Here is a 23,959-nt window from a genome sequence, read left to right on the forward strand (position 1 = left end):
GAGCTCTGGTTCTTTATGTCTCAGAGCACAGAGAATTCAGCAAGAGGTGAAAGTGATAAATAAAAAGTGACTCTTTAGAATAGCACACTTGAGAGGCCTACAAGTGGGTGGGTGAGAAGGTGCTGCCCCAAGAACTTGGTGGGTATAGTTTTATAATCAAAGGAAGAGTGGGGAGAGCAAGAAGACCACCTTCTTCCTCATTCTTGAGATGTCACGCTTCCATCATCAGTTCCTTCTGCACATGGGATAGGGGAGTTTTCTTGCCCCTACAAGGTCAAATCAGGACTGTCATGGCGCAGTGGGAATGAGCAAAAAGGCAGTAACCATATACTGAAATATGATAAGTCATTTCAGGTTTTAGCATAATGTAACTCTTTCCTTAAATCTTTTCTTTTAGTGCACTCAGGGGAGTATGTCCTAGGAATTATTGGGCTGGATGTAGGTCTCCTTCTACCATTAAAACAATGGTTGTTTGGGGGCATACCTTCTGCTTCTGTTTCATGATTTTATGATTAAGCAAACCTGCTTTCTTTCTGTTTTTTTAAAGGTGCTTTCTTGAATGATGATTCACTTAAAGCAGTCTCCCATAGTTTTTTCTTACACTCTCTTAGTGGGATTAACTGTTTAATCACCTACTTTGTCTTTTTCAGTTCAGTTCAGTCGCGTCCTACTCTTTGCGACCCCATGAATTGCAGCACCCCAGGCCTCCCTGTCCATTACCAACTCCCGGAGTTCACCCAAACTCATGTCCATTGAGTCAGTGATGCCATCCAGCCATCTCATCCTCTGTCGTCCCTTTCTCCTCCTGCTCCCAATCCCTCCCAGCATCAGAGTCTTTTCCAGTGAGTCAGCTCTTCTCATGAGGTGGCCAAAGTATTGGAGTTTCAGCTTTAGCATCAGTCCTTCCAAAGAACACCCAGGACTGATCTCCTTTAGAATGGACTGGTTGGATCTCCTTGCAGTCCAAGGGACTCTCAAGAGTCTTCTCCAACAAAGCATCAATTCTTCGGAGCTTAGCTTTCTTCACAGTCCAACTTTCACATCCATACATGACCACTGGAAAAACCATAGCCTTGACTAGACGGACCTTTGTTGGCTCTGCCCCTATCATTCCCTGCCTCCAGGTATTTATCCTTTATGCTTAAAGGGGGTTAAGGGCCAACAAACTTATCATTAACTGCTTTCTGCTGAGATAGGATGTAGGCCTCCCTGGGGAAAAAGTGTAAGACCTGACTGAGTCTTCCTTCTCTTTTCGGAGAACTGTAATGCTAACTCTGGTTGTGTGTGTGTTAGTCACTCAGTCATTTCTGACTAGTTGCGAACCCACGGACTGTAGCCCTCCGGGCTCCTCTGTCCATGGAATTCTCCAGAATACTGGAGCGGGTTGCCATTTCCTACTCCAGGGGATCTTCCTGAGCCAGTGATTGAACCAAGGTCTCCTGCATTGCAGGTAGACTCTTTACTGACTGAGTACTATTTTATTAGCCCTTGTGGGTGTTAAACATCAGAGAATGAGTTTATAGAAGATACAAATGAAAAGAATTAAAGCAATAGACATTAGAAGAGTTATTGAAAGAGATTGTAGCCACAGTTTTGGAGACCCAAACCATATTTTCCAAAGTTTCCATATCTGGAGAGGGTTACTTGAAGCCTCACTTGTTTGCTTTTGGCTAGGCCTGGAACCTTACTATTTTATACTTCAGGTTTTATACTTCAGAGTCTTTTAGTTATAGATTTAGTCTTGTTATTTTAAACACATTTTTTGTTCACATCATTTAGTGATAAGGGTGGCTTCCTTGTCCTTCGAGAAACAGTTCAGTTCAGTCGCTCAGTCGTGTCCTACTCTTTGTGACCCCAGGAATTGCAGCACACCAGGCCTCTCTGTCCATCACCAACTCCTGGAGTTCACTCAGACTCACGTCTATCGAGTCACTGATGCCATCGAGCTATCTCATCCTCTGTGGTCCCCTTCTCCTCCTGCCCCCAATCCCTCCCAGCATCAGAGTCTTTTCCATTAGTCAACCCTTCTCATGAGGTGGCCAAAGTATTGGAGTTTCAGCTATAGCATCAGTCCTTCCAAAGAACACCCAGGACTGATCTCCTTCAGAATGGACTGGTTGGATCTCCTTGCAGTCCAAGAGACTCTCAAGAGTCTTCTCCAACACCACAGTTCAAAAGCATCAATTCTTCGGCACTCAGCTTTCTTCACAGTCCAACTTTCCCATCCATACTTGACCACTGGAAAAACCATAGCCTTGACTAGATGGACCTTTGTTGGCAAAGTAATGTCTCTACTTTTTAATATGCTATCTAGTTTGGTCATAACTTTTCTTCCAAGGAGTAAGCGTCTTTTAATTTCATGACTGCAGTCACCATCTGCAGTGATTTTGGAGCCCCCAAAAATAAAGTCTGACACTGTTTCCCCATCTATTTCCCATGAAGTGATGGGACCAGATGCCATGATCTTTGTTTTCTGAATGTTGAGCTTTCAGCCAACTTATTCACTCTCCTCTTTCACTTTCATCAAGAGGCTTTTCAGTTCCTCTTCACTTTCTGCCATAAGGGTCGTGTCATCTGCACATCTGAGGTTATTGATATTTCTCCTGGCAGTTTTGATTCCAGCTTGTGCTTCTTCCAGCCCAGCATTTCTCATGATGTACTCTGCTTATTAGTTAAATAAGCAGGGTGACACAGTGGCCCCTAATTTAGTTAATAAGTCCCACCTATTAAAGGGAGAGGACAATCAGGCACAAACAGAAAGGAATGTAGAAATGACTGGCCACTGATGTTGCACAAAAGGGGTTGCAGGAAAGTGTACCTGTGTCTCTTTCCTGACACTCCCACTACATATTTCTTATGATTGTTAAGGCTTTCAGTCTTTAGGTTAAAACTGAGAGGGTTGCCCTGGTGCTTACGAGAGATTTTATCAAGTGGCTCACCACATCAATGACCACCTGAAGCTTGAGGCTCACCACTAGTTATGTAGGTGGTATCTCTATCTATAGCCACTTTGGGTCTTGGGCTCCCTCAGCCTTTTAATTATAAAACCATCAAAAGCTTATGGGTCTCTGTCCCTTTCTGGCATCTGGGGCTTTCCCTCTGCCAAAGCTCTGATTGTTCTCAAAGTGGATTGAGCACCTTCTTTCCTGCAGTGCCCACTTTGTCCCCCTAGGGTACACTGGTTTTGTCTGGGCGCCCATGAGCCTTGCGGTTCACCACCACCAGTTTGACCTGGAAAGGCCAGCCTCGCCTTCAGTAGTTTTTCAATGGCCGAAGCCACTGCCAGCGTTTGGGCCTTTTGTATATTTCTTTGGGTGCCTTTGGTGTCTCAGTTTATATTCCTATGATTGAAAACTGAATAGACCAGCTGGAGCAAGTCACTTCCAGGGGTCTGGGGACTGGGAGTTGGTTTTGAATCCTGTGCTGATGCCTAGGGTGGACTGGGCTATGAGATGCATAGCCTGAAGGGCCTGTGCCTGGAGGAGGGAGCGAGCCATATTCATATACTTCTGATTTATTTATCTGGCTCTGCCTGGTCTTAGTTGCGACACCTGGAATCTTTAGTTGCAGCATGCAAACTCTTAATTGTGGCATTTGGGATCTAGTTCCCCGACCAGGGATTGAATTCACATTCCCTTCATTGGAAGTGCAGAGTCCTAACTGCTTGGCCACCAAGGGAGTCTCTGTCTGTAGACTTTTTCACGATGGCCCTTCTGACTGGTGTGAGGTGGTGCCTTGTCGTAGTTGTCATTTACATCTGTCTAAAAATTAGTGATGTTGAGCACCTTTTCATGTGCTTTTTAGTCATTAGTATGTCTTCTTTAGAGAAATGTCTATTTAAATATTCTGATTTTTTTTTTAACATAGAACTGTATGAGCTGTTTGTATATTTTAGAGATTAATCCCTTCTCGGTTGTTTGTTTGCAAATATTTCCTCCTATTCTGTGGGTTTCTTTTTGTTTATGGTTTCTTTTCTGTGCAGAAGCTTTTAAGTTTGTTTAGGTCCCATTTCTTAATTTTTTTAATTTTCATTACTCTAGGAGGTGGATCAAAGAACATACTGCTGTGATTTACGTTAAGGAGTGTTTGCCCTATGTTTTCCTCTAGGAGTTTTATAGAGTCTGGCCTTACATTTAGGTCTTTAATCCATTTTGAGTTTATTTTTGTGTATGGTGTTAGTGAGTGAAAGTCGTGTCTGACTCTGTGACCCCATGGATATACAGTCCGTGGAATTCTCCAGGCCAGAATACTGGAGTGGGTAACCATTCCCTTCTCCAAGGGATCTTCCCAACCCAGGGATCAAACCCAGGTCTCCCTCATTGCAGGCAGATTCTTTACCATTTGAGCCACCAGGGAAGCCTCTATGGTATTAGAGGATGTTCTCATTTCATTCTTCTCACTGTAACTGTCCAGCTTTCCCAGCACACCACTTACTGAAGAGACTGCCTTTTCTCCATTGTATATTCTTGCTTCCTTTGTCATAGATTACTTGACCGTAGGTGCATGGGTTTATTTCTGGGTCCACTGATCTCTATTTCTGGTTTTGTGCCAGTACCCTACTGTTTGGATTACTGTAGCTGTGTAGTTTGGTCTGAAGTCAGGGTGCCTGATTCCTGCAGCTCTGTTTTTCTTCTCGGGATTGCTTGGCTATTGAGGGCTTTCTGTGTTTCTAAACAAATCTAAACATTTGTTGTTGTTGTTGTTCTAGTTTTGTAAGAAATGCCATTGGTAATTTGATAGGGATTGCACTGAATCTGTAGATGGCGCTGGGTAGTAGTCATGTTTTGACAGTATTGACTCTTCCAGGCCAAGAGCATGGTGTATCTTTCCATCTGTTAGTGTCATCCACAATTCTTTCATCACTATTTTCAGCGTATAATTCTTTTATCTCCTTAGGTAGGCTTATTCCTAGGTGTTTTACTCTTTTTGATGTGATGGTAAATGGGGATTATTTCCTTGATTGCTTTCTTTAAAAAAATTGCTATTTGGCTGCACCAGGTCTTAGTTACGGCACATGAGGTCTTTGATCTCCATTGTGGCGAGCAGAATCTTTTCATTGCAGCATGTGGAATCTAGTTCCCTGAACAGGGATTGAACCCAGGCCCCTGCACTGGCAGTGTAGGGTCCCAGCCATTGAAGGCAGGGAAGTTCCCTGTTTTCCTTGATTTCTCCTTCTGATTTCTTGTTGTTAGTGTATAGGAATTCAAGTGATTTCTACATTAATTTTGCATCCAGCAAATTTGCCACATTCATTGGTGAGCGCTAATAGTTTTTGGATTTTCTGTGTACAGTATCACGTCATCTGCAGACAGTGACAGTTTTTTTTTCCTTTCCAATTTGGATTCCTTTTCTTTCTTTCTTTTCTCTGACTGTCATACTTAGCACTTTGAAAACTATGTTGAGTAAAAGTGGCAAGGGTAGACATCCTTGTCTTCTTTCTAATCTTAGAGGAAATGTTTCCAGCTTTTCACCATTGAGAATGATGCTAGCTATGGGTTTGTCATGTATGGCCTCTATTATGTTGAAGTAAGTTCCCTCTGTGCCCACTTTCTGGAGAGTTGTTATCATAAATGGATATTGAATTTTGTCAAAAGCTTTTCCTTCATCAATTGAGATGATTATATGGTTTTTATTCTTCAGTTTGTTAATGTGGTGTATCACAGTGGTTGATTTGGATATATTGAAGAATCTTTGCATCCCTAGAATAAATCCCACTTGATTCTGGTGCGAGCCTTTTAATGTATTGTTGGTTTCAGTCTGCTAGTATTTTGTTGAGGATTTTTGCATCTATGTTCATCAGTGGTATTGACCTGTATTTGTATGTGTCTGTTTTGGTATTAGGGTGATGGTGGCCTTGTAGAATTGAGTTTGGGAGTGTTCCTTCATCTGGAATTTGGGGGGATATTTTCAGAAATATGGGTGTTAACTCTTCTCTACATGTTTGGTAAAAGTCACCTATGAAGCCACCTGGTCCTGGATTTTTGTCTGTTGGAAGTTTTCTCATCACAGCGTCACTTTCATTTCTTGTGATTGGTGTGTTCATGTTTTCTGTTTCTTCCCGGTTCAGTCTTGAAAGGTATACATTTCTAAGAATTCGTACACTTCTCTTTTTAAATTAAAACTTTTTAAAGTGTTTGTTTATTTACGGTTGCACCCTGTGACTTGCAGGATCTTAATTAATTCCCTGACCAGGGATTGAACTTGGGCCCCTGGCAGTGGAAGCGCGGAGTCCTAACCGCAAGACCGCCAGGGAATGCCCAGAATTTGTCTGTTTCTTTTAGGTTGTCCATTTTATTGGCATAAAGTTGTTTGTAGTAGTCTCTTAGGACCCTTTGTAATGATGTTTCTGTGGCGTCCATTCTAACTTATTTTGCATCTCTGATGTGATTTTTATTATTATTTATTTCCTGGCTGTGCTGCAGGGGCGTGTCTCTCTCCTGCGTCTCCTGCCCTGGCAGGTGGATTCTTTACCACTGAGCCACCAGGGAAGCCCACTAATTTTATTGATTTGAGCCCACTCTTTTTTTTTTCCTTGATGAGTCTGGCTAACGGTTTATGAATATTGTGTATCTTTTCAAAGAACAAGCTTTTCCTTTCATTGATTTTCTCTATGATTTTCTTTGTCTCTTATTTCATTCATTCCTGTTCTTATGTTTATAATTTCTCCTACTAACTTTGGATTTTGTCTTTCTTCTGTGGTTGCTTTAGGTATAAGGTTACCTTGCTTCTTTGATATTTCCTCTTGTTTCCTGAGGCAACATTGCATCCCTGTAAACTTGCCTTTGGGAACTGCTTTTGCGGCATCCCGTAGGTTTTGGATCTGGCCATTTCTCTCTCAGTTCAGTTCAGTTCAGTTGCATCAATCTCTTTTCTACCCCAAGGACTGCAGCACGCCAGGCCTCCCTATCCTTCACCATCTCCTGGAGCTTGGTCAAACTCATGTCCATTGAGTCAGTGATGTCATCCAACCATCTCATCCTCTGTTGTCCCCCTCTCCTCCTGCCTTCAATCTTTCCCAGCATCAGGGTCTTTTCAAATGAGTAGGGTCTTTTCAAATGAATTGGTTCTTTGCATCAGGTGGCCAAGGTATCGGAGCTTCAGCTTCAGCATCAGTCCTTCCAATGAATATTCAGGACTGATTTCCTTTAGGATTGACTGGTTTGATTTCCTTACAGTCCAAGGGACTCTCAAGAGTCTTCTCCAAGACTATAATTCAAAAGCATTTCTCCGTAGGTATGTTTTTTCAATTCCTCGTTGATTTTTTTCAGTGATCCACTGAATATATATTCTTATTTGAATTTTTTTCCCATATCGGTTTTGAGACAGCGTTGACTAGAGTTACCTGTGCTGTCCATCAGGTCCTTGTTGATAATCTGTTTTACATACATTGGTGTATATGTGTTCATCCCAACCTGCAAATTTATCCCTCCCTCCCATCCCTCCCTTTAGTAATCATAAATTTCTTTTCTTTTATATTTATTTATTTGTTTTGGCTATGGCCTGCAGGTTCTGGCATCTCAGTTCCATGACCAGGGATCCGGTCTAAGACCTTGGCAGTGAAACCTGAGACCTAATCCTATACTGCAGGGGAATTTCCCATAAATTTCTTTTCTAAGTCTGTGGGACTGTTTCTGTCTTGTAAATTAGTTCATTTGCATCAATTTTTAGATTCCACATATAAGCAATATCATAGGATGTTTTTGGATCTCTGCTGATTTTCTTGAATCACTGTAATCATCTCTAGGACCTTGTTGCTGAAAATTGCATTATTTCATTCTTATTTTTTTTGGTTGATATACCATTGTATATATGTACCATATCTTCTTTATTCATCTATCAAGAGACATTTTGGAGACTTCTGTGTCCTGGCTGTTGTAAATAGTGCTGCAATGAATGTTGGGGTGCATATATGTTTAGGAATTATGGTTTTCTGAGAATATCCGCTGGGAAAAGCATTTCCAAATCCTATGGTTGGTGTGTTTTTCATTTTTCAGGACTCTCCCTCCTCTTTTCCCAATTGGCTGTGCCCCTTTCCATTCCCCCCAACAGTGTAGGAGGGTTCCCCTTTCTCTACACAGTACTTACTGTTTGTAGACTTTTGGAGGATGGCCATTCTGCCTGGTGGGAGGTGATACCTTGTGGTCCTTTTGATTTGCATTTCTCTACTAATAAGCTATGCTGAGCAAGTTTTCACGTGTTTTTTTCTTTTTTTAACAGCGAGAGTGAAATATCCATCTTGAAATTGACTTCGTGAAAGTCCACCCTCTGAATTCTTTTCTGATTACCTCCCCAGGGATATTTCTTATGGGCAAGTGCCACTTACTTACAGTGCCCCAGCCCTTGTGATTATTAAGTGTCCAGAAAGTGAAAGTCACTCAGTCCTGTCCGAGTCTTTGCGACCCCATGGACTATACAGTCCATGGAATTCTCCAGGCCAGAATACTGGAGTGGGTAGCCTATCCCTTCTCCAGTGGATCTTCCTGATACAGGAATCGAAGTGGGGTCTCTTGCACTGCAGGCGGATCCTTTACCAACTGAGCTATCAGGTAATCCCTGAGTGTCCAGAAGCAAGGGTTTTCAAGCTGTAGTTCTGAGAAATGGCCGCAAGGCGGAAGGATTTTTTTCGTGCCCAACACTGGGTCTTCTGGCCGCCAGAGCCTTAGCAAAGAGTCCTGTTCTTGGCTTATAACTGAGAGTGGAATGTGCCAGATCAAACAACCAAGGGCTTGTGGCTCCTTTCTTGTTCCCTGTTAGCCTTCACACCCCCAGACAAATAACCAACTCTTGTATCGCGGCAGCGCCCAGGGTGCGGTATAGAGGCCAGGGTTGACTGGAAGGAAGTAGGCTGGAGGCGGGAACCCCACCACCAGGAGACCTGCACACAAGCTGACTGTTCATAGCGCTCTCAGTCCAGAGGGTGCCCCACCCTTCGGTTGCCCTAGTTTTGGTTTTGCTGCTGGAGGGGCCCCCTGGATGTGGACAGCGTGATCCCATTCAGAGGGGATGAGACACCGCAAATCCAAGGGGGGTTCCTGTGCAGGCACGTGCTCCCTGGCTCGCTCAGCCCCCTGACTGCTCTGGCGCCCAGGGAGTTAACACCAGCCTAGGTCCCCCCCGGTCTGAAGGGAATATAGTAGGCATTTCTGTTTCTTTTTTTAATTGGGGTTTTATTTTATGTTGGAGTACAGGTGATTTGGCACGATGCGCTTGTTTTAGGTGGACAGCACCTAAGTTGTGTTTGTTTTTTTGGTGTGCAGCTTCAGGTATACTGTGATTCAGTTCGACCTATACGTATACCTATTCTTTCTTGGAGTATTTTCCCGTATCAGGTTTGACAGAGTATTTCGTGAAAGTTCCTGGGCTCCACAGTAAGGCATTGTTGATCACATTTTGTGTATATGTTTTGTGTTTATCTTAACCTCCAAATTTCTCTCCCCTACCCCACCTGATTCTTTTGGTAAACATATATTTGTTTGCCAAGACCTTGAGTCTCTGTCTGTGTTTTTAAATTAGTTCCTTTGTGTCAATTTTTAGTGTCCACCTATAAGAGATACCATATGATATTCTTGTCTCTTGTCTCCATTACACTCGTCGGCATGATCGTCTCTGCCTCCAGCTGTGTTGTTGCCAATGGCGTTATTTCATTCTTTTCTTTGCCTGAGGAAAATGGCATTGTCTGTATGAACACCATGTTTATTTCTTCATTCACCTGTTGATGGATCTTGAGCAGGCTTCTGTGTCCTTGCTGCTGCAAATAGAATGGTAATGAATGTTGGGGTGCATGTGTGTTTAGGAATTATGATTTCTGAGGACAAAGGAACGCCCGGGAGGGGCGTGTTGGAATTCTCTGGTTGGCCTGTTTTTCGTGCTTTCAGGAATCTCCCCGCTGCTCTCCACGCTGGCTGTGCCGCTCTGTACTCCTGACGGTGGAGGCTTGTTCTCTTAGTTCCATGCCATGTTCAGCATGTACTGTTTGGAGACTTTTGGAGGATGGCCACATTCCCTGGTGGGAGGTGATACAGTGTGGTCCTTTTGATTTGCATTTCTCAAATAGTGGTGCTCAGCAAGTTTTCATGTGATTCTCTCTCTCTTTTTTTTTTTAATTAAAATTTTTGTTAACTTTTAACACCAAAAACATTTTGTATTGGGAAATAGCCGATTAATGGGGCTTCCCTGGTAGCTCAGCTGGTAAAGAATCCGCCTGCAATGCAGGATACCTCAGTTCGATTCCTAGGTTGGGAAGATCTGCTAGAGAAGAGACAGGCTACACTCCAGTATTCTGGCCTAGAGAAGTCCATGGACTGTGTAGTCCATGCAAAGAGCTGGACACAACTGAGCGACTTGGACTTGCACTAACAGTGTTGTGGTAGTTTCAGGTGAACAGTGAAGGGACTCAGGCATAAATGTATCCATTCTCCCCCAAACCCCCTCTCACCCATGCTGGCACATAACATTTAGCTATACAGTAAGTCCTTGTTGGTTATACTTTTTTTTTTTGGTTATCCATTAAAAAAAATTTTTATGCATTTTAATATAGTTGATATACAGTATTGTTTTTGAGTTCCACACCAACCTGGTTCAGTTCTACATATACCTGTACCTGTACCTTCTCGGGTATTTTACCCACAAAGGTCATTGCAGGTTGAGTTGAGTGTCTTCTGCTATTTCATACATCCTTGCTGATGATGTGTTTTACACATACACACATGTATTTACTATGTATTTATGTGTTGTGTTCTGTCAGTGTCAGCCTTCTAATTTATTCTTCTCCCATCCCCAACTGTTCCCTTTAATAAATCTAAGTTCCTCTTTTTGCTCATTCTTCTGTTAGTACACTAGTTCATTTGTATCAGTGTTTTGATTCCACCAGTAAGTGATATCGGTGATACTTGTTTTCCTCTGACTCTCTGTCCCTGGTGTAGTCATCTCTGTGTGTATCCAAGTGCCGCAGATGGCGTGGTTTCATTTTGTTTCCTAGCTGAGTAGTCGGGCATGGAGTGTCTGCTGCATCTCTTTTTCTTCCTTTTATCGATGGCTGTGCTTTTTGGTGGTTTCCATGGATTTCCTATTGTGAATAGTGGAACATGGAACTTTGGGCACAGGACCGTTTTTGCAGGATGGTTTTCCCTGTGATTGTTCCAGGACTGAGATATCCAGGGCTTGTGGCAGCATTTTGGTTTGTTTTGGAAATAACTTCCATGGTGTTCTCTATTTCAAAGTGGCCACTGACAGCATATTTGCCCCAACAGTGCAGTAGGGACCCTTTTCTGCCCAGCCTCTCTTGCATTTTTTTTTTCTCTCTTGCACTTATTGTGTAGACTTTTTGATACCTGGTATAGGGGTTATGGATTTGTCATTTTGATTTGCATGTTACTAATCACTGGAGATGCTGAACAACGTACCATTTGACTTTTTGTTTCCTGTAGGAGTGTAGTAACACTTAGCTCTTGCCATTCATTTCTTGGGAGTGAGCCCCATTTTCAAGTTGATTCCCTTGACCTACCAGAAGACACTCCTTGAGGGCAGGCATCATTCACAGCCCTGCAGTCCTTGTGAATGGTAACTGCCCTTTGTCTGATTCAAACTTGATGCTATGAGAAGAGCCCAAACAAGGTGGCAGCACTTTCCCCTACCCTACCCTGGTATTTCCAGCAAGCAGACCTTTCATCACCTCAGGGAAAGCCGTTTTCCTGGGTGGTCAATGCGAGTGGAAAGTGCCCGAAGAAAGAGCCAAGGGCTTGTAATTAATTCCCACTTCTGTCTTGCTTTTCAGGCTCTGCTCTCCCCTTCCCACTCCAGAGATACATCTCAAGCCCTGCAGTAGTGTTGTGCTGAGGGTGCTGTTGTTCGGAGGTAGGGCGACCCAAAGGAATCAGTGCTTAAGTGGGTTCCCCAGGAGCGGGAGCCATGGAGACACGGAGACTTTCCCAAGCTCTTACTACTTAGTGACTACAGCATCCTTCATGCACAGGCTAGCCTTCGCTGACAGAGGGTCAGCCTGCATTACGGGTGTGGTCCCATCCAGAGGGTCGTAGGTTGCACAGGTGCAGTTCAGTTCAGTCACTCAGTCGTGTCCAAATCTTTGCAGCTCCATGAACCACAGCATGCCAGGCCTCCCTCTCAATCACCAACTCCCAGAGTCCACCCAAACCCATGTCCATTGAGTTGGTGATGCCATCCAGCCATCTTATCCTCTATCGTCCCCTTCTCCTCCTGCCCTCAATCATTCCCAGGATCAGGATCTTTTCTAATGAGTCACCTCTTCGCAACAGATGGCCAAAGTATTGGAGTTTCAGCTTCAGCATCAGTCCTTCCAATGACTATTCAGGACTGATTTCCTTTAGGATGGACTGTCTCCTTGCAGTCCAAGGGACTCTCAAGAGTCTTCTCCAACACCACAGGTGCAAGGGAGCCTGATTTGCTCTCCCAGGCTCCACAGCTCTCTCAAAGTTAGCCCAGGACAGCTTGGGACCCAGGCCTGTAGGGCCTCTGTGGGTGTAACACCAGCCCAGGAGATATGGTCCTCCTCGAACAGAATAGGCAGTCCAGCCTCTGGTTTTTGGTTTTTTTTTTTTTTAATTTCCATTTTGTTTTGCAATATAGTTGATCTGGAATATTGTTTTTGAGTTCTACACCAACGTCATTCAGTTCTACATGTACCTGTACCTTTCTCGGGTGCTTTACCCACGAAGCTCATTAGAGAGTGTTGAGGAGAGTGTTTTGTGCCATTTCATTCATCCATGCTGATTCCGGTTTTATATAGATATTTATTTACTACTATGTATGAACAGACTTGTTCCAAATAGGAAAAGGAGTATGTCAAGGCTGAATGTTGTCACCATGCTTAGATGGATGGATGAAGCACAAGCTGGAATCAAGATTGCTGGGAGAAATATCAATAACTTCAGATATGCAGATGACACTATCCTTATGGCAGAAAGTGAAGAACTAAAGATCCTCTTGATGAAAGTGAAAGAAGAGACTGAAAAAGTTGGCTTAAAGCTCAACATTCAGAAAACTAAGATCATGGCATCTGGTCCCATCACTTTGTGGCAAATAGATGGGGAAACAGTAGAGACAGTGTCAGACTTTATTTTGGGGGGCTCCAAAATCACTGCAGATGGTGACTGCAGCGATGAAATTAAAAGATGCTTACTCCTTGGAAGGAAAGTTATGACCAACCTAGACAGCATGTTAGAAAGCAGAGGCATTACTTTGCCAACAAAGGTCCGTCTAGTCAAGGCTATGGTTTTTGCAGTAGTCATGCATGGATTTGAGAGTTGGACTACAAAGAAAGCTGAGTGCCGAAGAATTGATGCTTTTGAACTGTGGTGTTGGAAAAGACTCTTGAGAGACCCTTGGAATGCAAGGAGAGCCAACCAATCCATCCTAAAGGAGATCAGTCCTGAGTGTTCTTTGGAAGGACTGATGTTCAAGCTGAAACTCCAATACTTTGGCCACCTGATTCCAAGAGCTGACTCATTTGAAAAGACCCTGATGCTGGGAAAGATTGAAGAAGGGAGGAGAAGGGGACGACAGAAAATGAGATGAAAAAAAAAAAAAAGAAAATGAGATGGCATCACTGACTCAATGGACACGAGTTTGAGTAAACTTGGGGAGTTGGTGATGGTGTGCTGCAGTCCACGGGGTCTCAAAGAATCAGACACTGAACTGAGCAACTGAGCTGAACTGATATACTGACTTGTCATTTTCTGTCACTCCCAGCATTCTCATTTATTCTTCTCCCCACCCCAGTTGTTCCTATGGTAAATTTTAAGATTTTTTTTAGCCCTCCTTCTGTATCATAGTACACCAGTTCTGTTGTATCAGTGTTTCAGTTCCACCTCTAAGGGATATCAATGGTGTGTTTTTCTCTGAGTTTCGCTCAGTTGGACTGAGTGACTGAACTGAACTGAACTGAGCTTTCATCACTTTAGAAAAAGCCGTTATCCTGGGTGGTCCATTTGAGTGGAAAGTGCCCGAGGGTTTGTGATTCATTCCCTCTTCCCTCTTGCCCTTCAGGCTCTGCTCTCCCCATCCCTACCGGGAGATACATCTCAAGCCCTGCAGTAGTGTTGTGCTGAGGGTGCTGTTGTTTGGAGGTGGGGCGACCCAAAGGAATCAATGCTTAAGTGGGTTCCCCAGGAGCGGGAGCCATGGAGACACGGAGACTTCTCAAAGATGTTACTATTCAGCGACTACAGCATCCTTCCGGTGCAGTAGGCTAGCCTTAGCTGATAGAGGGCCAGCCTGCCTTACAAGGGCGTGGTCCCATCCAGAAGGCTGCCGGAAGTACAGGTGTTAGGGGGGCTCGTTTGCCTGCATAGGCTCTTCCGCTCTCTCGGGTTTACCCAGGCCAGCTTGGGACCGAGGCCTGTTCAGGCCTCGTGGGTGTGCCACCAGCGCAAGTGGCCCGGGCCTCCTGGAACAGAGTAGGCAGTCCGGATCTGCTTTAATTTCCATTTTGTATCATAATACAGTTGATATACAGTGGTCTGCTGCTCTACATCAACCTGATTTAGTTAAATGTATAATTGTATCTGTATTTTCTCCGATCGTTTACCCAAGAGGATATTACAGTGTGGTGAGTAGAGTCTCTCGCGGTATTTCCTGCATCCTTGGTGATTTTGTGGGGTTTTTGTGTATATACACACATATATACACACACTTGATTTATTTGTGCTTTCCTGTCAATCCCACCATTCCCATTTTTTCCCTCCACTCACCATCTATTCCTTTTAGTAAATTAAGTTCTGTTCTTGGTCTCCCTTCTGTATTGTTAGTACGCTGGTTCGGGTGTTCAGTGTTTCGAGTCCTCATTTGTGATGTGAATGGTGCGTGTTTGTCCCTGTCTGACTGGGTGCTTAGCGCAGTCCTCTCCTGATGTGTCTCAGAGCCACGAATGGCCTGGCTTCATCCTGTTTTGATGCTGACTGCTAGTTCATGGTATCTTTGTTGCGTGTCTTTTTCTTTCGTTAATTAATGAACATACTTACCAGTGGTTTCGTGGCTATGATGTTTTGGATATTGGCGCAAATACCATTTCAATGCATATGTCTTTTCAAAGGATGGTTTCCTCCAAGTAGATCCCAGGAGTGCGATCTCCAGAGTTTGTGGCAGCACTCTTGTTTCATTGTGGAAAGAACTTCGGTAGTGTTCTCCAGAGTGGCCGTTGCCAGTTTATATTTGCACTAACCGTGTGGTAGTGTTCCCTTTTGTGCCCAGCCTCTTTTGAATCTTTTGTGGGTAGCCCTTTTGATAACTGGTGTTAAAGTTTACCAATTTGTCATTTAGATTTGCATTTTTCTAATCACTGAAGATGCTGAACATCTGACCATTAGACTTGTGTGTGTGTGTAAAGAATGTAGTAAAATTTAGCTCTTGCAGTTGGTTTCCTGAGAGTGAGCCCGGTTTTCAAGTCGATTTTCTTGACCTACCAGAGGATATTACTTGAGGGCAGGTGCCATTCACAGCTCTACAAACCTCTATGTTAAGTGCCCTGAAACTCCTTTTGAAAGATGCTGTTACTAGTCGTGGCCACAAGGTGGCAGCCCTTCCCCCTCCTCTCCCCTGTGTTTTGGGCAATCTGATCCTTCATGAGCTTTAGAGAAACCGGTTTCCTGGGTGGACCCTTAGAGTGAAACTTGCTGGGAGAAATAGCCATGAGCTTGTGATTCAGTTCCTCTTCCTTCTTGCCCTTCAGGGTCCTCCCTCTCTTCCCACCCTGGAGACAAATTTCAAGCCCTGCATGAGTTTTATTGAGGGTTCTGTGGTTTTAGGTGGGGCAACCAAAAGGAAGCCTGCGCTAAGTGGGTTCCCCAGGACCAGGAGCTGTGGAGACCGGGAGACTTCTGAGCACTACCCAGTAGCTCCAGGATCACTTCAGGTGTACTAGGCTAGCCTTACCTCTTAGAGGGTCAGCTTGTATAACCAGCTTGTGGTCCCAGCTGAGGGTAGCAGGAAGTACAGGTGCCAGGTGGCACTCATCTGGAGGCACAAACCCTTCAGCTCTCTCAGATTCACCCCAGGCCACCCTGGGACCCAGGCCAGTTCAGGCTTCACTACTCTGACCCTGCCCAGGTGACAGTGGCCTCGTGCAGTAGAATAGGTGGGCCCCACTCTATTTTTTAAAAATATCATTTCCGTTCTATTGCATTGTAGGTGATACGCAGTGCGCTTTTATTTCTGCAGCAACCTGATTCAGCCACACATTCACTTTTACCTGTTCTTTCTCGGGTGCTTTACCCATGTGGGTTATTACAGAGTGTTGGGTAGAGTGCCTTGTGCTATCTCATATGTCCTTGCTTGTTAAATATGTATATATTTATATGTGTGGGGTGTGTATTTATTTGACAGAAAACCACAATCTCAACGTCCTAATTTATTCTCCTCTCTAACTTTTACTTTTGGTAAATCTAAGTTCCTTTTTAGTATCTCATCTGTTTTATTTTTAGTACCTCAGTTGTATCAGTGTTTAGATAGCACTTCTAAGTGTTATAAGCAATGTTTGAGTTTGACTTTGTCTATTTAGTGTGATCATGTCTTGCTGGGTCCAAGTGCCCAGAGATGGCATGATTTCATTCTGTTTACTGGCTGAGCACCAGTCCATGGAGTGGTTGTTGCAAGCCTTTATTCCTCATTTATCTGTGGTTCGACATTTCCATGGTTTTGGTTGGTCTTCTATTTTGGGTTATGGCACAAGGACGGTTGGGTTTCATGTGTCTTTTCGAGGATGGTGTCCTCTGGGTATAGGCCCAGGACTGGGGTTCCCAGAGCTTGTGGGAGCATTGCACTTTGGTTTTACAGAACCTTTAGTTTTCCTGCAGCGTGGCTGTTTCCAGTGGCTGTTTGAACCAGTCGCGCTGTAGGAGTCTCTTCTCCTCTAGCGGTTTTTGTGTAGTGACTGTTTGATGACTTGTGTGATGCGTTACTTCATTGTCACTGTAATTAGCATTTATTAATCATTAGAGACGCTGAGCATCTTTTCAGTTGATTTTTGTTTTTTAAAAAAGTGTAAAATTTAGGTCTTGGAATTGATTTCTTTAACTGCTCTGAAGTGCGGGTTTTAAAGTTCCTGTTACAAGAAGCGGCCACAAGGCGGGTAGCACCTTCTCCTGCCCCAGTCTGTTAAATCGGGCAAGCCCAACCTTCATGGCTCTTAGGGAAAGCTGTTTTCCTGGGTTGTCAGTTTGAGTGGGAAGTGCCCAAAGAAACAGCCAAGAGTCTGTGACTCATCACCGCTTCCCTCTTGCCCTTCAGGCTCCTGTCTGCTTCTACCTGACAGACAAGCCCCAGGTTCTGCAAAAGTGCTGTGCTAAGGATGCTGTGGTGTGGAGGTGGGGTGACTCAAAGGAAGCAGTCTTTAATTGGGATCCCAAGCAACAGGAGCTGTGGTGCCCAGAAACTTTTCACAGCCCTTCCTGCCCAGCAGCTTCCTGACTAAGATTGCCTTAGCTGATCGAGGGCCAGCCTGCATCCCTAAGTTGTGGTCGCAGCCAGTTGGGACCAGGCACTACAGCTAAGTCAGGTCTTTCTGTCTCCCACCCTGTTCAGCTCCTTCAGCCCCAGCCCCGTGCAGCCTTGGGATGAAGCCTCAGGCTCCAAGGGTGTGGCACGAGAGCAGCTCGCCAAGGCCTGAGGAGAGTAGAGTGAGCAGTGCGTCCTTTCATTTGCAAGCTTTATTGCACTGTCTGTGAGATACAGCGTTGTGTTCGAGTTCTGTAGCCACTGGATTCTGCTGTACAGATTCCTGTAAGGATTCTTTTTCAGATCCTTAGCTCAGGTAGGTTATTACAGGGCGCTGGAGGTGCTGTGTAGTGGTCGGAGTCCACTCTAAGGAAGTAGTCTGGAGATAACCACCTCACAACTAGGAGACCTGCCAACAAGGTGAGAATTTAGAGGGTTCAAGCCTAGAAAGCAAGAAATAGACAAGAGAGAGAGGAAGAAACTAGGAAAATAGAGACAGCGAAAGGATGAGAGAGAAAGAAAGGAATGGCAAGAGAGACATCGTGAGAGGAAGCCATCAGGAAGGGAGAACAAGAAAGAGGGAGCAAGAAAGACAGAGAAAGAATAAAAGGAGAGAGAAAGGAAGCTAGAGAAGGAGGAAGCGAGGCAGAGAAACAGATTGGAGGAGGGAAGGAGGGAATCAAGAAAGGAAGGGTTGCAGAAAGAGAGGGACATAGAGACAGAGGAATCAAGGAAGATACAGAGGAGAGAGAGGAGGGAGAAAAGGGAATAAAGAACCAGAGGAGAGAAAAGGGGGAATGAGCAGCAGAGAGGAAGAAGGGAAGCAAGCTAGAGAGAAAAGGAGAGTTGGAGACAAAGAAAGGAGGGGAGAGAGGGGAAGGAAGGAAAACAGAATGAGGGAAAGAGATGAGGGAAGACAGTGGAAGAAGATAGAGGAAGAGCAAAATGTAGAGACAGACAAACATGAAGGCAGGAGAAAAAGAAAGGGGGGAAGGAAGGGAGAGAGAGAAGTGAGAAAGGAAGAAAGAGTTAAAGCAGAAGGAATAGAGGGGAATGGAGGAGGGGCAGAAAGAATGAGGAATCAAGAAAGGAAGGGAGAGAGAAGGAAGGAGTGAAAGAAAATCAGAAGAAAGGAAGTTAGAGGAAGAGGGAAAGGAAGGAAGGTGGGAAAAAAGGGTAGAGAAAAGGAGAGAGAAAGGAGGAAAGAGAGAAAGAGTAATGGAAAGACAAGATGAGAGAGAAACAGAGGAAAAGAGGATAGAAAACATAAGAGATGAGACAGGAAGATAGGGAAGGAGACAGGAAAAAAAGAGCGTGAAAGACTAAGAGAAAGAAAGGGAGAGAGACTCGGAGAGAAAGACTGGAAGAAGGAAGGAATCCAGGGAGAAAGAAAGATAAATAGGAAGAGAGAGGAGGAGACAGAGGGGAAGGAAGAAATGAAGGAAGGGAGAGCGCAGAGGTGAAGAACGAGAAGGCGAGAGAGAAGAAACGGGAGATGGGGGAGTGAGACTGTGAGAGAGGAAGCAAGCAAGCTGGAGACAGAAAGGGAGTTAGAAGGGCAGAGATCAGCCAAGGAGAGAGAAGGAAAGAGGGGACGAGAGTTATAGTGAGAGGAAGAGGAGAGAGAGGCTAGAGAGATGGAGAGGAAGGCAGGCATCAAGGAAGGGAGGACGAGAGACAGAGAAACGGACCGAGAGAGGGCAAGGATGAGAGACACAGCGAGAGCCACAGCCAGGAAGGAGGGGACAGGGAGAAAGGAGGGCAGAAAAACCAGAGGAAGGAGGGAAGTCAGAGAAAGTGCACAAGAGCAAAGGAGGAAAGAGCATCAGGAGGAGAGTAATAGGAACAAGGGAAGGAAGAGCGAATGACTGAGGAAGGGGAGAGAAGAGGATAAAAAAGTAAGAGAAAAAGATGAAGGGAGGCATCAAGGAAGAAAGGAAGGAGGCGAGAGAGAACAAAAAGAGGGAGAGAGTGGGAGGAAGTAAGTAAAAAGGGAGCGAGACAGCAAGAGGAAGACAGAGAAGGGGGGAGAGGAGAGAAAGAGAAACAAAGAGAAATCCATGGAAAGAAAGGAAAACAGAAAGGAGGAAAGAGAGAGGACCAAAGGGAGAGCGAGAGAGAGAAAGAGGGAAAGAGAGGAAGGAAAACAGATCAATAGAGAGAAATGACAGAAGGAAGGAACCAAGGGAGAAAGATAAAGCGGGGAGCAGAGAGTCAGAAGGATAGAAGGGTAGCGAGAAAGGCAGGGGTAGGAAGGAAGGAGAAAGAGAATCAGAGAGGGAGAGAGACAGGGAGGAAGCAAACTAGAGAGAGACAAAGAAGGGTGGAAATCAAGAGAAGTGTGTGAAAGAGAATCGAGAGATGGCAGGAATAAGGGAGAAGGGAGACAGGAAGGAAGTGAGAGAAAGTGAGAGAAGAGGAGGGAAAGAAGAGAGTGAGGGGAAGAGAACTCGAGAAAGACTGAAAGGGAGAGCAAGAGAGAGAGGACAGAAAGAGTAAGACAGAGAGGAGGAGACAGAGAAAGGAAGGGAGACGAGGGAAGGAAAGAACAAGGGGGAAATGAAACTAGAGAAGGAAGGAGAGCAAGAGTAGAGAGAAAGCAGTAACAGAAGCAAGAGAAAGGAAAAGTGAGAGCAAGCAAAAGAAAATCAGAGAAAGGAAAGAGAAAGAGCTAAAGAGCGAAAAGGAGAGGAACGGAGGAGGAGAGAGAAATAGAGTAGCGGAGAGAGTGAGGGAAGGAAGAGGAACAATGGAAGGCAGAGAGAGAAAAGGAAGGGAGAGAGACGAGAGAGTGAGAAAGGTCAGGAAGGGTAAGGAGACACACAGGGACTGGAAGAAGAAGGGAGGACTCAAGGGAGAAAGAGAGAATGGGGAAGGAAACAGAAACAGGGAGACACAGAAACCGATGGGGAGGAAGGAAGGGAGCGGAAAGAAAGGGAGAGACGAAGAGAAACAGAAAAAGAGGGAGGAACGTAGAGAGGAACAAAGATGAAGACTGAAATTGAAAGAGTGAGAGAAGGGCTGAGGCGGAGGAAAGAGAGACAGAAAGGAGTTAGAGAGTGAGACAGTAGAGGAAGAGAGAGCAAGGCAGAGGAGCAGAGGAGAGACAGACGGAGAGAAACCGAAAGGGAGCGCGCGAGAGACGAAGGCAGAAACTGCCAGGAAGAGATGAGGAAGGAAGGCAGGCAAAAAGCGAGAGGGGGGGGAGAGAGGACGGAAAGAAGGGGTGAAAGAAAAAGGAGGAAGGATAAAGAGAAACAGGAAGGAAGGTGGAGGAAGAAGAAAGAGTAAGGGAGAAAGGAAGCTAGAGACAGAGGACGGTACGAAGGAGGAAAGAGTGAAAGAGAGAGGAACGAAGGGAAGAAAAGGAAGGGAGAGAGAAGGAAAGAAATAGGGGGAGGAAGGAAGAGACAAAGAGAGAAACCACGAGGGGGAGAAAGAGAGAAATAGAGGGGAAGAGAGAGAAGATAGAAAAAGCAGGAGAGAAGGAGAGACAAAGGGTGATAGAAAGGTGGAAGGAGAGAGGAGGGAAGGGGAGAGAGCAGGGAAGGAAGAAATGGAAGGAGAAAGCATTAGAGGAAGAGTGAAAGAAACAATCACAAAGAGGAAGAGAGGAAGGCAGGCAGAGGAACACAAGGAAGGAGGAAGAGAGAGGAGTGATGAAATCAAAGAAGGAGGGACTCGAGTTAGAGGAGGGGAGATAAATAGGGAAAGAGATGCAGTGAGGGAAAGGGAGGAAGGAAGAGACGGAGTCAGACGGGGAAAGGGAAGGAAGGAGAAAAAGAGAGAAGGAAATAGAAGAAAACGATGCAGAGAGAAAAACAGGCAGATGGTAAAGGGAAAGAAGGGGAGAGAATTAGAGAAGGAAGGAGGAAAGAGAAAGACGGTAGAGAGAGGAGGAGGGAAAGTAAGTGATACAGAAATGCAGAGAGAGGAGGGACGGAGGGAGAGAAAGAGACACGGCGGGAAGGAAGAATCAGAAAAGGGGGAATGAGAGAAATACAGAGAAAGGGAGAGAGGAAGAAAGGAAGCGGAGAAGGAAGAGAAAGAGACGAAGGAAGACAGCAGAAGAGGGGGAGTGTGAGAGGGGAGAGGAAGAAAGAGTAAGAGATGGAGAAAGGAAGGAAGAAAGAAGCAGAGGGGAAGGAAGGAAGAGGGAAAGAGTTAAAGCAAAAGAGAGTGAGAGAAGAAGGGCGAGAGAGCAAAAGAAAACCAGAGGAAGAAGGAAGTTAGAGAGTTACAGAGCGTAAGAGAAAAAAGAGTGAGAGACGGGGGTAGGAAGGAGGAAAGAAAGGAAGAATGGAGGGGAGAGAGAACAAGAGATGAAGACACAGAGGAGAAAGAGGGGGAAGGAAGGGGAAAGACTGAAAACAGAGGCAAAGGAACACAGGGAAGGAGGGAGTCAGAGAGAAACAAGAAGGAAGGAAGGGAGATGACAGAGAGACACACAGACAAGAAGGAAGGAACCAAGGGAGAAAGAAGGAAGAGAGAAAATGAGAGAAGGAGAAAGAGAAGAGACACAGAAACAGAAGGAAAGAAAGGAAGGGCGGGAGAGAAAGAAACGGGGGAGGGTGTGAGAAGGGAGGATCCAAGGAAAGTAGGAAGGAAGAATGAAAGATGAAATACAGGGGAAGGAAGGGAGACAGATAACGAGAGGGAGGAAAAGGAGGACGAGGAAGAAGAGAGAGTGAGAGGGAGAAAAGGAAATAGAGGAAGGGGAAGAGAGGAAGGAAGAGTGAAAAGGAGATAGTGGGAAAGAGGAAAAAAAGAGAAAGGAGCAAAGCAGAGTGAAAGGGGGCAGGAGAGAGAGGAGGGAAGAAAGAAAGGGGAGGGAAGACAAAGACAAAAAGAACGGAGGAAGCAACAGAGAGAGACAGAAAAAAGGGAGAGAAAGAGCCGAAGGACAATGGAAAGGCAGAGAGAGGAAGGAAGGAAGAGCAGGAAAGAAACGGAAACAAGCATTAGAGAAAGAGGGAAAGAAATAGAGAAGCAGAGAGGGAGGGAGAGGGGAGGGAGGGAGAAGAGGACGAAGGGGAGAGGAAGACACAGAAGCAGAGATGGAGGGAGAGGGGCAGCGAAGGAGGAGGAGATGCAGAGAAGGAAATAACGAATCAGAGACAGATGAAGGAAGCGAGTTAAGGACAGACAGGGTAGAGGGAAAGAGAAGGGAGGGAATCTGAAGGAAAGCAAGAGAGAAAGAAGGGACAGGAAAGAGGGGAAGGGAGAGCAGAAGAGAAAGAGGAATAAAAGAGAGGAAGGGAGAAGACAGGACGGCAACAGGAAGGAAGAGAGGGAATCAGAGGAGGGGGAAGGGAAGGAATCAAGAAAGGGAGAACAAGAGAGCAGGGAGATAGAGAAGGAAGAGAAGGAGGGAACGAGAGAGAGGAGAGGAAGGGAGGAGGAGGAAGAGAGAATGACGGAGGAGAGAGAAGGAGGAAGCAGAGGGGGAAGCAGAAAGCGTGACCCGCGCTCCAGGCGTGACGGCATCTCGGTCCGGAGGCAAGGCCGTCCTGGGCGAGGAGGCTGCTCCAGGTGGCTGGTCCCCACGCACCTTTTCTTCCTTCTCCTTCCCCCGTTTCTCCTCCGTTCCCTCTCGCCTCCTCTATCCCCATTCTCTTTTTCCTTCCATTTTGGCTGAATTTTTATTTTGGTGTGTGTTTGATTTACTGTGATGATTTTTTAGGTGTGCAGCAACGTGACGTAGTTAGACATACACCGGTCGATCTGTGTGTGTGCAGCATCTGTGTATTCTGGCGCACATGCAGACTCTGAGCCCGTGCTGCGTAGGGCTCCCTGTGCTTTGGAGATTCTGTTCCCTACACTCCTGTGTATATGTCAGTTTTATGAGCAGGTGGCGCTAGTGGTAAAGAAACATCTGCCAGTGCAGGAGATACAAGGGCCATGGGTTTGATCCCTGGATCGGGAAGATCCCCTAGAGGAGGGCATGGCAACCCACTCCAGTATTCTTGCCTGGAGAATCCCATGGACAGAGGAGCCTGTGAGCTACAGTCCATAGGGTCACAAAGAGTTGGACACGCCTAAAGCGACTTAGCATATGCACAGATGTCAATCCTAACCTCCTGATTTATCCCAGATGCACCACTCAACAGCCGTGCCAACCTCCCCTCTCTGCAGGCCCAGGCTCCTCTGAGGATGCCTGAAGACAGGCTGTCTCCACCGCACCCCGTCCTGGGCCCTGGTCTGACTTCTGCAGCCCCATCCTCCGCCACACACACCCCCGAACCCCGGAGGGCCGGCCTGGCGACCAGCAGCTGTCTGGGTCTGCGGCGGCAGCTGTCGCCCTTACACGTGGCTGTCCAGCTCTGCTGCTGACCCGCACACCCTCTGCTCCCCTTTTCCAAGGGCTCCCGAAGCCAGGGGCCGCTTGGCACTCTGTACGTCCCAGGGTCCAGAGGAGCCTGTGTGTCCATCTAGTCTGGGCCGAAGGCCTGGCGTGGCCCAGGGGAGCTCAGGAGAGCATGTGCCTGAGGCC

The 23,959-nt window shown here is 45.7% G+C and overlaps 1 protein-coding gene across 2 annotated transcripts in view; it reads left to right on the forward strand.

Annotated features, from left to right (window-relative positions):
* The window catches only part of IFRD2 (interferon related developmental regulator 2), a 28,509-nt gene that overhangs the window by 1,086 nt on the left and 3,464 nt on the right, over positions 1 to 23,959 (forward strand). The window lies entirely within an intron of this gene.

Source organism: Capra hircus, chromosome 22 (genome assembly GCF_001704415.2).
Source record: "Capra hircus breed San Clemente chromosome 22, ASM170441v1, whole genome shotgun sequence".
Classification (NCBI taxonomy): domain Eukaryota; kingdom Metazoa; phylum Chordata; class Mammalia; order Artiodactyla; family Bovidae; genus Capra; species Capra hircus.